Consider the following 13,974-nt stretch of genomic DNA (forward strand, 5'->3'; position numbering starts at 1 on the left):
AAACGGTCCCAGTTATCTGGATGTAAATAAATGTGGGTGTAATTGAAAGAGGAGATGCTAAAGATTTTAGGTCTCAAAGTCTGCATCCAAGTTCCAGCATTTTTATGCCTGGAATTCTTCAGCAAGGGAGAGTATAAACATTGATGCAGAACTTTTTCTTTTTTACGCCTTCCTGCTAAATTGTTTCATGATCGTAAAGCTTCGTTCGGTTCCGTCTATTTGAACTGATGCATGGCCTAGTGGATAGAACAAGGGGCTGGGAGTCAGAAGGTTGTGGGTTCTAATCCTAGCTCTGCCACTTGCCTGCTGTGTGAAATTGGGCGACTGCTTTCGCTTCCCTGGGCCTCAGTTCCCTCATCTGGAAAAATGGGGATTGACTGTGAGCCCTGAGTGGGACAGGGACTGTGTCCAACCCAATTATCTTGTATCTACTTGAGAACGTAGAACAGTGTCTGGCACATAGTAAGCGCTTAACAAATGCCATACCAGTATTATTATTTGCGATTGCCGTTGGTCCTTGAACACTGAGTTGTTGCGGGGAAAATCTTGAAGGATGTTTTCAGGCAAGAGGATAAAATGGGGTCTTTTGTGAGACTGAGGTGCTTCACCCTTATAAAAAATAATAATTGCGGTATTAAGCATTTGCTATGCCCCAAGCAGTATACTAAATGCTGAGAAAGAGACAAGAAAAGTGAGGTCACCATCCCTCTGAGCCCCCGTCCCAAGTGGAGCTCACAGTAGGAGGGAGGCAGGTTTCCATGTTGTTTTTGTCTTACACTGTTGTCGTGTCCGACCCATAGTGACACCGTAGGCGCATCTCCCCCAGAACATCCCCACCTCCATCTGCAGTCGTTCCAAAAGTGGATCCACAGAGTTTTCTGGGTGAAAATCCTTCTTCCACGCAGTCAACTTGAGTCTCCAGCCTTGACTCTGTCCCTTGGCGCTGCTGCCCAGCACGGGGGAGTTTCCATGAGGCCCCTCTCAATCCCCACCCACCCCTCAAAGTCCGGGACGGGACCAACAGATTTCAAGAGCGGAGAAAGGGAAATGAGGTTCGGAGAGATGGAGAATGCCGAAAATAAGCTGGATGAAGAGGACTGTGGCCAGCTGGACCTCAACGGTCTCCTCAGCCAGAAGGGGAAGGAAGTTGAAGTAATACTAATAATTGTGAAACACTCATACATCAATCAATCAATCAATCAATCGTATTTATTGAGTGCTTACTATGTGCAGAGCACTGTACTAAGTGCTTGGGAAGTACAAATTGGCAACACATAGAGACAGTCCCTACACAACAGTGGGCTCACAGTCTAAAAGGGGGAAATGCCAGGCTCTGTACTAAGCGCTGGGGTGGAGCCAAGCAAATCGGGTTGGCCACAGTCCCTGTCCCACGTGGGGCTTTCAGTCTCAATCCCCATTTGACGGATGAGGTGGTAGGCCAGTGGTGACAGGCAGGATTAGAACCCAGGTCCTTCTGATTCCCAGGCCCGGGCTCTAGCCACTTCACCAGGCTGCTTCTCCTAAAGGAGTGTAATGTCAAGAGACGGGCATCAAATTCATTCATTCACTCATTCAATCATATTTATTGAGCATTTACTGTGTGCAGAGTACTGAGTGCTTGGAAAGTACAGCACGGGCTTTGGAGTCAGAGGTCATGGGTTCAAATCCCGACTCCGCCACTTAGCTGCGTGACTTTGGACAAGTCACTTCTCTGTGCCTCAGTTCCCTCATCTGTAAAATGGGGGTGAAGACTGTGAGCCCCCTGTGGGACAACCTGATCACCTTGTAACCTCCCCTGCGCTTAGCACAGTGCTTTGCACATAGTAAGCACTTAATAAATGCCATTATTATTATTATTATTACAATTCGGCAACATCAAATGAAGTAGACCCGGAACAGCAATGGAAACAGGTGGCAGTCTGGAGAAAATGAGTTTGCCACTCAACTGACGAATTCCTGCCTTTCCACAAACGGGCTCTCCTCCCTCCGGACCAGGGCTCAGACTCCGGATAATGATAATAATGGTGTTTATTAAGGACTTTGTGCCAGGCACTGTAGTAAGCGGTGGGGGGGATACAAGCTTAGCGGTTGGTAGTAGTGTGAGCAGCAGTCGAAAACTTTTCGCTTAATCCACACACCTTCCTGAAGGTCAGTCTACGGAGGAAATTCTGTAGAAAACCAATGGACCCTTAATAAGGTAGATTAATAATAATTATGGTGTTTAAGTGCTTACTATGTGCAAAGCACTGTTCTAAGCGCTGGGGTTGGTACAAGGTAATCAGGTTGTCCCACATGGGGCTCACAGTCTTAATCCCCATTTGACAGATGAGGGAACTGAGGCCCAGAGAAGTTAAGTGACTTGCCCAAAGTCACCCAGCTGACAAGCGGTGGAGCCAGGATTCATTCATTCATTCATTCAATCGTATTTATTGAGCGCCTACTGTGTGCAGAGCACTGTACTAAGCGCTTGGGAAGTACAAGTTGGCAACATATAGAGACGGTCCCTCCCCAACAACGGGCTCACAGTCTAGAAGGGGGAGACAGACAACAAAACAAAACGTGGAGACAGGTGTCAGAACCGTCAGAATAAATAGAATTATAGCTATATGCACATCATTAATAAAATAGAGTAGTAAATATGTACAAGGAAAATAAATAGAGAAATTTGTTTAAATATATACAAGTGCTGTGGGGAGGGGAAGGAGGTAGGGTGGGAGCGCGATGGGGAGGAGGAGAGGAAAAAGGGGGCTCAGTCTGGGAAGGCCCCTTGGAGGAGGATTAGAACCCAAGATCTCTGACTCCCAAGCCCGTGCTCTTTCCATTAAGCCACGCTGCCGGGAAGTACTGTGTGCTCACCGCGTTTAGATAGAATTTGAAATTCCCATTTTAAAAAGGCAGTTTAGCGAAGAGAAGCAGCATGGCTCAGTGGAAAGAGCACGGGCTTTGAAGTCAGAGGTCATCATCATCATCATCAATCATCATCAATCGTATTTATTAAGCGCTTACTATGTGCAGAGCACTGTACTAAGCGCTTGGGAAGTACAAATTGGCAACATATAGAGACAGTCCCTACCCAACAGTGGGCTCACAGTCTAAAAGGGGGAGACAGAGAACGAAACCAAACATACTAACAAAATAAAATAAATAGAATAGATATGTACAAATAAAATAGAGTAATAAATACGTAAAAACACATATATACAGGTGCTGTGGGGAAGGGAAGGAGGTAAGATGGGGGGATGGAGAGGGGGATGAGGGGGAGAGGAAGGAGGGGGCTCGGTCTTCGGGGGGTCGCGTAACGGGGGGTCATGGGTTCAAATTCCGGCTCCACCACTTGTCAGCTGTGTGACTTTGGGCAAGTCACTTCTCTGTGACTCAGTTACCTCATCTGTAAAATGGGGATGAAGACTGTGAGCCCCCCACGGGACAACCTGATCACCTTGTAACCTCCGCAGTGCTTAGAACAGTGCTTTGCACATAGTAAGCACTTAATAAATGCCATCATTATTATTATTATTATTATTAATTTCGACTCCACCACTTGTCTGCTGTGGGACCAGGGGCAAATCACTTAACTTCTCTGTGCTCCAGTTACCTCGTCTGTAAAATGGGGACATGCAACATCAGTTGTCCAGCTGATTCGTTCGTACCGACTAACGCTTAGTACAGTGCTTGGCACATAGTAACCACTTGACAAATGCCATTGAAAAAAACACGTGTTTTTCATCTGGGTGCATAGATTTAAACATCAAGGGCTTGTTAAAAATCGGCCAATGATGATCCTACAAAGAATTCATCTTTCAACACAACGGACTGAGCAAGTAGGGCCTAATCCCAGGCATTTCACGTTGAAATCGTGAAAAGGCTGTTGCCAGGCAAATGAACTACTCATTCATTCATTCATTCAATCGTATTTATTGAGCTCGTGCGTCATATTTCGTGCCGTAGCAATGAGCCTTCTGTTTCAAAGTAGGGGCCCTCTGGCCCAAATGAAACCCTTAGCGCTGGCAAGGTAGGAAAATTGGGTTTTGCCCTAAGCCTTGGAAGATCTCTGGCCCGGTGCGAAGACAAATGCCGACAGCCTTAGCTTAGGCCGTTTATTTTGGATACTTTGCCGCCACTCCCAGATTTTTCAAACACTGCGGCGTTTCAGCTCGAGGCATTTCGGGGAGAGGTGGTGCGTGAAACAGCCTCCCAGACAGACGCAAAAAGTCTTGGCCCTAATGGATGTTTTCGTTGGCCGGCAAAGAGGCGGACGCTCCGCCACACTGGCACTTCTTCCCTCTCCTAGCCTTGCTCACTAGGCAACAAAAACTCAAGTGTCTGCAGCAAACCTCAAGAAATGTTAACATCCCCAGTGCTCCTTCCCTTCCCCACAGCAGAGAGCTCACCTCCTCCAGGAGGCCTTCCCAGACTCAGACCCTTCTTTCCTCTCCCCTTCGTCCCCCTCTCCATCCCCCCCATCTTACCTCCTTCCCTTCCCCACAGCACCTGTATATATGTATATATGGTTGTACATATTTATTACTCTATTTATTTATTTATTTATTTTACTTGTACATTTCTATCCTACTTATTTTATTTTGTTGGTATGTTTGGTTCTGTTCTCTGTCTCCCCCTTTTAGACTGTGAGCCCACTGTTGGGTAGGGACTGTCTCTATGTGATGCCAATTTGTACTTCCCAAGCGCTTAGTACAGTGCTCTGCACATAGTAAGCGCTCAATAAATACGATTGATTGATTGATTGATCGTAGTAAGCGCTCAATAAATACCACTCATCGATCGCTTGATTTCCACTGCCTTCAACCTCTTATGTGCCAGGGAAGAGGAGCTTATCTCAGTGTAAGCTCCTTGTGGGCAGGAAACCTGCCACTTTGTTATTCCATATTTTCCCAGGGCCTATTACAGTGCTCCGCACCAAGTGGGCGCCCAATAAATGTTGCCACGACTATGACCACGCAACCTTGGCCACTCCCGAAAAATCCTTATGAAAATAATAAATACCGTAGCGTGAATCCCTGCTGGCACTGCCCAACCTCTTCTCCACCCGGAATTCTCAAAGCCGAGCTCAGAGGGAGACTGGGATCAAAAGTTTGCGACTTGTGAACGGGTTTATTCTGAGGCTTTCGTCCGGTCGTATTTACAGAGCACTTACTGTGCGCAGAACACTGTACTAAGCACTTGGGAGAGTATGATAGAACAAACAGACGCATTCCCTGCCCACAGTGAGCTTACAGTCTAGAGGCCACAGTGGGAAACGTTGTGGAGGAGAGGCTAAATAGAGGAACTGCCAAACTCCAAATCAGGAGAGGGACTTAAGCCAGAATTCAACTGTATTTATGGAGCGCTTACTGCGTTCAGAGCACTGTACTAAGTGCTTGGGAGAGGGCAATAGAACAATAAACAGTCACATTCCCTGCCCACAATGAGCTTACAGTCTAGAGGGCAACCGCATTCCCAAGCCATCCAACTCCTGCCTTGGAACTTGTTTTGTGGGAACCTGTGGAAAGCTGGGTCCCCTGCTTGAGACTGTAAGCTCGTTGTGGGCAAGGAACGTCTCCGCTTATTGTTTTAGCGTACTCTCCTGAGCGCTTAGTACAGTGCTCTGCACGCAGTAAGCGCTCAATAAATACGATGGACGGATTGACTGTCACCCATGGGCCCATCTCTTTAAGGGTCACAGTTTGCACAGGTCCACATAGTTGTCTTAGGGTGAGGAGCTCTTAGGACCCCAGCAGGCCCACGATAATGGCATTGTACTAAGTGCTCAGTACAGTGTCCTGCACACAGCGCTCAATGAATGCCATTGATTGGGGAGATAATAATAACAATGGCATTTGTTAAGCGCTTACTATGTGCAAAGCACTGTTCTAAGCCCTGGGGGGGATATGAGGTGATCAGGTTGTCCCACATGGGGCTCCCAGTCTTAATCCCCATTTTACAGGTGAGGTAACTGTGGCTCAGAGAAGTTGTGGGTGGGGCCGTTATATTGTTTTATTATAATCTCCCAAACTCTTAGTACGGTGCTCTGCACAAAGTGCTCAATAAATAGGATTGACTGACTGTCTCGTGTGGGGCTCACATTCTTAACCCCCATTTTACAGCTGAGATAACTGAGGCACAGAGAAGCTAAGCGACTTCCCTAAGGTCATACAGCAGGTAAATGGTGGAGCCGGGAGTAATAATAATAATAATGATGGCATTTATTAAGCGCTTACTATGTGCAAAGAACTGTTCTATGCGCTGGGGAGGTTACAATAATAATAATGGCATTTATTAAGTGCTTACTATGTGCAAAGAACTGTTCTAAGCGCTGGGGAGGTTACAATAATAATAATAATAATAATGGCATTTATTAAGCGCTTACTATTGTGGTCTAGTGGGTAGAGCACGGTCCTGGGAGTCAGAAGGGTCCAGATTCCGTTCATTCAATCGTATTTATTGAGCGCTTACTGTGTGCAGAGCACTGTACTAAGCGCTTGGGAAGTACAAGTTGGCAACATATAGAGACGGTCCCTAATAATAATAATGGCATTTATTAAGCGCTTACTATGTGCAAAGCACTGTTCTAAGCGCTGGGGAGGTTACAAGGCGATCAGGTTGTCCCACGGGGGGCTCACAGTCTTCATCCCCATTTTGCAGATGAGGTAGCTGGGGCACAGAGAAGTTAAGCGACTTGCCCAAAGTCACACAGCCGACAATTGGCGGAACCGGGATTTGAACCCGCGACCTCTGACTCCAAAGAGCCCGTGCTCTTTTCCACTGAGCCACACTGAGTAGACCCCAGATCCTTCTGATTCGAGGGCCCGTGCTCAAGCCACTAAGCCACAGTGCTTCTGGATTTTGTTGTTAATTCTGTTTCGCTGACTTCTCAGCCCAGGTAATCAATCAATCGTATTTATTGAGCGCTGACTGTGTGCAGAGCACCGTACTGAGCGCTTGGGAAGTACAAGTTGGCAACATATAGAGACGGTCCCTACCCAACAGCGGGATCACAGTCTAGAAGTACCAGTATTTAGTACTTATTTAGTACTTACTAGGTATCCGAACCGTCGCCCAACTCACCGTGAGCTAATATTATTTCAGCCGTGGAACCGGTTGAGTAGGCGTCGCGTTTTCCCCACCCTCGCGTCCAAAGTTATTAAAACCTAAATGACAAAGCTCAACCTGGTTGCCATCTGGAGCCTGTGTTTTTAGCACTCGATGTTTTCAAAGCCACTTGACAGCTCGGTCCTCCGCCGCTAATCTCCTCAGCGTACCTCGTTCTCGCCTGTCCCGCCGTCGACCCCCGGCCCACATCATCCCCCAGTCCTGGAATGCCCCCAATCCCTCTGCCCATCCGCCAAGCTCTCTCTCTTCCTCCCTTCAAGGTCCTGCTGAGAGCTCACCTCCTCCAGGAGGCCTTCCCAGACTGAGCCCCTTCCTTCCTCTCCCCCTCGTCCCCCTTTCCATCCCCCCCATCTTACCTCCTCCCCTTCCCCACAGCACCTGTATATATGTATATATGTTTGTACATATTTATGACTATTTATTTTACTTGTACATATCTATTCTATTTATTTTATTTTGTTAGTATGTTTGGTTTTGTTCTCTGTCTCCCCACTTTTAGACTGTGAGCCCACTGTTGGGTAGGGACTGTCTCTATATGTTGCCAACTTGTACTTCCCAAGCGCTTACTACAGTGCTCTGCACATAGGAAGCGCTCAATAAATACGATTGATGATGATGATGATTTAGTACTTACTAGGTATCAGAACCGTCGCCTAACTCACCGTGAGCTAATATTATTTCAGCCGTGGAACTGGTTGAGTAGGCGTCGCGTTTTCCCCACCCTCGCGTCCAAAGTCATTAAAACCTAAATGACAAAGCTCAACCTGGTTGCCATCTGGAGCCTGTGTTTTTAGCACTCGATGTTTTCAAAGCCACTTGACAGCTCGGTCCTCCGCCGCTAATCTCCTCACCGTTAGGCCTCGTTCTCGCCTGTCCCGCCATCGACCCCCGGCCCACGTCATCCCCCGGTCCTGGAATGCCCCCAATCCCTCTGCCCACCCGCCAAGCTCTCTCTCTTCCTCCCTTCAAGGTCCTGCTGAGAGCTCACCTCCTCCAGGAGGCCTTCCCAGACTGAGCCCCTTCCTTCCTCTCCCCCTCGTCCCCCTTTCCATCCCCCCCATCTTACCTCCTTCCCTTCCCCACAGCACCTGTATATATGTATATATGTTTGTACATATTTATGACTCCATTTCTTTTCCTTGTACATATCTATTCTATTTATTCTATTTTGTTAGTATGTTTGGTTTTGTTCTCTGTCTCCCCCTTTTCGACTGTGAGCCCACTGTTGGGTAGGGACTGTCTCTATATGTTGCCAACTTGTACTTCCCAAGCGCTTAGTACAGTGCTCTGCACACAGGAAGCGCTCAATAAATACGATTGATGATGATGATGATTTAGTACTTACTAGGTATCAGAGCCGTCGCCTAACTCACCGTGAGCTAATATTATTTCAGCCGTGGAACCGGTTGAGTAGGCGTCGCGTTTTCCCCACCCTCGCGTCCAAAGTCATTAAAACCTAAACGACAAAGCTCAACCTGGTTGCCATCTGGAGCCTGTGTTTTTAGCACTCGATGTTTTCGAAGCCACTTGACAGCTCGGTTCCTAGGAAAAGCAAACAACAGCATAATCACGATGACCGCTTTAAGAAAATTCAAATTAAATTTCTGTCATCCTCAAATCTGAGCCTTGACTAGCTCGGACGGGGTCATCTGGGCACCAGAACCATCTCCACAAGTTGCTTTTTCCTTCAAACTTCGAGTGCTTCAGTGTAAACCTAACGAGATGCTCGTCTTCAACAAATGCTTTCCATTGTCTTGGAGAGCGGTTCCGTTTCCTACAGATCTGTCGGAGTTTAATACTACGGGATGTTATTGCTCCCATTCTTTTTCTTGAAGAGCCCTTCCTTTAACGAGCGTTGCCAAGAGAAAACTAATTTTAGAGCCTGATTGTCCTGGAGGATGCCTTCCCTAAAATCTGCCGAGGAAGCAGTTTGCTATGTTTTCGGAGGAAATGGTGAAGAACCTTGAATCCTGAAGCAAATCTGAAAAGAAAAAAAGTGTGTGAAGTTCGGCTCTTATGCGGTCTCCTCTCCCACAACCTTTAACTTCAGTCCCTGAGATGGGTACATTTTTGAACACAGGAAGTTAAGAAGGACACGTGCAGTGTTAGTTTGGCGATAGAATTGATTTTTCTTTGGAGAAATCAGGGCAGAAGCAGCGTGGATCAGTGGAAAGACCACGAGCTTTGGAGTCAGAGGTCATGGGTTCAAATCCTGGCTCCGCCAATTGTCAGCTGTGTCAACTTCTCTGTGCCTCGGTTCCCTCATCTGTAAAATGGGGATGAAGACTGTGAGCCCCCCGTGGGGAAACCTGATCACCTTGTAACCTCCCCAGCGCTTAGAACAGTGCTTTGCACATAGTAAGAGCTTTATAAATGCCATTATTATTATTATTAAAAGCGCCGCCTCATCTTTCAGAACTGCCGGGCACGTAGAATCTAGATCTTAGGAATAATAATAAGAACGATAATAATAATGATGCTATTTGGTAATTGCTTACTATATGTGCCAGGCACGGTACTAAGCACTGGGGTGGATACAGGCAAATTGGGTTGGACACAGTCCCTGTCCCATGTGGGGTTCCCAGTCTTACAGATGAGGGAACTGAGGCGTGAGGAGTGAAATGACTTGCCCAAGGTCACACAGCAGGCCAGTGGCAGAGCCGGGATTGGATCCCATGACCTTCCGATTCCCAGAAGGTCGGATAGTTCCCAGATAATTTAAAAGGCTGTTCTTCCGTCTTCTCTTGGGTTCTGAGAAACCTTGATCATTAGACTGTGAGCCCACTGTTGGGTAGGGACTGTCTCTATATGTTGCCAATTGGTACTTCCCAAGCGCTTAGTACAGTGCTCTGCACACAGTAAGCGCTCAATAAATACGATTGATGATTGATGATAGTAAGCGCTCAATAAATACGACTGATGATGATGATGATTCAGTCCTGTACTTTCCCCAGTAGGAGGAAGGCAGATTGCAAAATGCCCAATGACACAACCCCGAAACAACTCCTAAAACTAAAGGTTCTTCCCTCTGATATTTATTGAGTGCTCACTGTGGGCAGAGCGCTGCGTTGTACATATTTATTCTATTTATTTTATTCTGTTAATATGTTTTGTTGTCTGTCTCCCCCTTCTAGACTGTGAGCCCGCTGTTGGGTAGGGACCGTCTCTAGATGTTGCCAACTTGTACAGTGCTCTGCACACAGCAAGCGCTCAATAAATATGATTGATTGAATGAATGAATGAATGAATACAGTATAACAGCTCAGGTAGATGTGTTCCCTGTCCACAGAGAGCTTCCAGTTTAGAATCCCTATCTTTTCTCTGTTTCCATAAAGGAATTGGCAGATGGTGGGTGGGGAGAAAAGCAGCGTGGCCTAGATAGAGCACAGGGCTGGGAGTCAGCAGGACCTGGGTTCTAATCCCGGCTCTGCCACTTGTTTGCTGCATGAACAAGTCACTTCACTTCTCTGTGCCTCAGTTCCCTCATCTGTAAAATGGGGATTAAGACTGTGAGCCCCACATGGGACAACCTCATCTCCTTGTGTTTCCCCCTAGCACTTAGAACAGCACTTTGCACATAGTAAGCACTTAACGAATACCAACATTATTATTATTATTATCATTATTATTATTATTATTATTCTCCGTGCCTCTGTTACCTCATCTGGGAAAAGGACCGTGTCCAACCTGATTAGTTTGTGTCTGCCCTAGCACTTAATGCAGTGCCTGGCACATAGTAAGCACCTAACAAATACCATTTGTTTCTGCCCTAGCATTTAGTGCAGGGAGAAGCAGTGTGGCGCAGTGGAAAGAGCCCGGGCTTTGGAGTCAGAGGTCATGGGTTCAAATCCCGGTTCCGCCACTTGTCAGCTGGGTGACTTTGGACAAGTCACTTCACTTCTCTGGGCCTCAGTTCCCTCATCTGTAAAGTGGGGATTAAGACTGCGAGCCCCCCGTGGGACAACCTGATCACCTTGTAACCTCCCCAGTGCTTAGAACAGTGCTTTGCACATAGTAAGCACTTAATAAATGCCATCATTATTAGTATTATTATTATTACAGCATCTGACACATAGTAATCGCTTAACAAATACCAGAGAAAAAAGACCGACTGTGAAACTACTATACATAGAGAAGCAGCGTGGCTTAGTGGAAAGAGCCCAGGCTTGGGAGTCAGAAGTCATGGGTTCAAATCCCGGCTCCACCAATTGCCAGCTGTGTGACCTTGTACAAGCCACTTCACTTCTCTGTGCCTCAGCCACCTCATCTGGAAAATGGGGATTAAGACCATGAGCCCCTTGTGGGACACGTACTGTGTCTCATCTCAGTGTGGCTCAGCTGAAAGAGCCCGGGCTTTGGAGTCAGAAGTCATGGGTTCAAATCCCGGCTCCACCAATTGTCAGCTGTGTGACTTTGGGCAAGTCACTTCACTTCTCTGTGCCTCAGTCACCTCATCTGTAAAATGGGGATGAAGACTGTGAGCCCCCCGTGGGTCTACCTGAACACCTTGTAACCTCCCCAGCACTTAGAACAGTGCTTTGCACGTAGTGCTTAATAAATGCCATCATTATTATTATTATTATCTGATTAGCTTGTATCTACTCCAGTGCTTACAACAGGGCCTGGCACCTAGTATGGCCTAGTGGAAAGAGTCAGAGGTTTTGGCTCTGGAGTCAGAGGTCATGGGTTCGAATCCTGGCTCTGCCACATGTCTGCTGTGTGACCTTGGGCAAGTCACTTAACTTCTCTGAGCCTCAGTTACCTCATCTGTAAAATGGGGATTAAGACTGTAAGCCCCACTTGGGACAACCTGATCACCTTATATCCCCCTCAGTGCTTAGAACAGTGCTTTGCACATAGTAAGCGCTTAACAAATGCCATTATTAGTAGTAGTAGTAGTAGTAAGTGCTTAACAAGGATCATGAAAACAAATGGGAATATCTTAGGCCCTTTCACATTGCTTATCTCAATTTACTTGCACAGTATTCCCGTGAGGCAGGCGTTGTCCCCATTTTTCAGCTGAGGAAAGCGGCACAGAGATGTTAAGCAAATCTCCCGAGGTCACACAGCAGACCGGTGGTAGAGGTAGGACAAGAATCCTCGTCTTTTGACTCCCAGTCCCATTGTGTCCTTAGTTCCCGCTGCCTCCAACCCCATAGCCCAGGGCAGTCTTCACCACAGTCAGAATTCCCATCTTTAATCCAGAGCAGGGCTGTCTGTCCACTTTCTCCCCTTCCCCTCGACCTGAGCAATTCTGGGAAGTCAGCACTCTGGTTGTACTTTGACTCGTTGCTGCATGTGGGAAAAAGAAGCATGACTGTGGATGTTTACGTCTACACGGAGATTCGCATGAGTGTATTCGTGTGGGAGTGGTTGTGGGGTCACTTGTGGATGTGTGAAATAATAATAATGTTGGTATTTGTTAAGCGCTTACTACGTGCCAAGCACTGTTCTAAGCGCTGGGGGGATACGAGGTAATCGAGGTCGTCCCACGTGGGGCTCACGGTCTTAATCCCCGTTTTCCAGATGAGGGAACTGAGGCATTGGAGAGGTTAAGTGACTTGCCCAAAGTCACAGAGCTGACAAGTGGCGGAGTCGGGATTAGAACCCATGACCTCTGACTCCCAAGTCCGTGCTCTTTCTGGCTACGTGTCCGTCTGTGTGTCTTACTTTATGAGTTTCGTTTTATTTTTCAGGCCTTCTCTCCTCCCTTGCCTTTATTTCCCCTTCCCAAGGATTGGGCCGTCGATCTTTTCCCACTTTGTATTTGACTCATCATTCATTCAATCGTATTTATTGAGCGCTTACTGTGTGCCGAGCACTGAACTAAGCGCTTTGGTTGTGCTTGTCCCCTGAACTCGTGCCACTGATCCCTGGCTGGACTTTGAGAAACGTAACTGACCACTCCTCCCGACACTTATGAGGGGGAAAAATTTCCCCCTTTTAGGTTCTTTTCCTCCTTTTTTATTATTCAGTCATATTTATTGAGCGCTTACGGTATCATTGGCAGTGTCCGGGCACTGTACTAAGCACTGGGGTAGATACAAGCTAATCGGGTTGGACATAGTCCCTGTCCCACCTGGGGCTCACAGTTTTAGCCCCCATTTTACAGGTGGGGTAACTGAGGCACAGAGAAGTGAAGTGACCTGCCCGTGGTCACACGGCAGCAGGCACGTGGCAGAGCAGGATTAGAACCCAGGTCCTTCCGACTCTACCAGACCACACTGCTTCTCCTTCTTCCTTAATCTCCCTCAGTTTTCACAAAGCTGTCTCACCTGCAGCGAGCTTTTTTACATTCCCTGTCTTCTCTACCGGCAAATCACATCTCTTCCCAGCCAGAGACACATTCCTGCGGCCGTGATTTCTGGGAATTATCTTGGAAAGAAGAGGCACCAGGAGCAGCATCAACATATACTTACACACAGGGCAGTTTTTTTGCTTCCAAGATGAAACAAGCTCACGAGACCTGACTCTAAATTAAACTCTAGCGTTATCAAGTGCCAGCGAGTCGTTTCTGATTCATAGCGACTCTATGGATATATTTTGTACATATTTATTACTCTATTTTACTTGTACATATCTATTCTATTTATTTTATTTTGCTAGTATGTTTGGTTTTGTTCTCTGTCTCCCCCTTTTAGACTGTGAGCCCACTGTTGGGTAGGGACTGTCTGTATATGTTGCCAACTTGGACTTCCCAAGCGCTTAGTACAGTGCTCTGCACACAGTAAGCGCTCAATAAATACGATTGATGATGATGATGATGATGATAATCCGTAACCTTTCTAACGGTTCTTCCCATATCGTTGTTACGGTTTCTATCCATCTAGCTGCTGGCCTGCCTCTTCCACATTTTCCCTGGAC

This window comes from Tachyglossus aculeatus, chromosome 23 (assembly GCF_015852505.1).
Source record: "Tachyglossus aculeatus isolate mTacAcu1 chromosome 23, mTacAcu1.pri, whole genome shotgun sequence".
NCBI classification, from domain to species: Eukaryota; Metazoa; Chordata; class Mammalia; order Monotremata; family Tachyglossidae; genus Tachyglossus; species Tachyglossus aculeatus.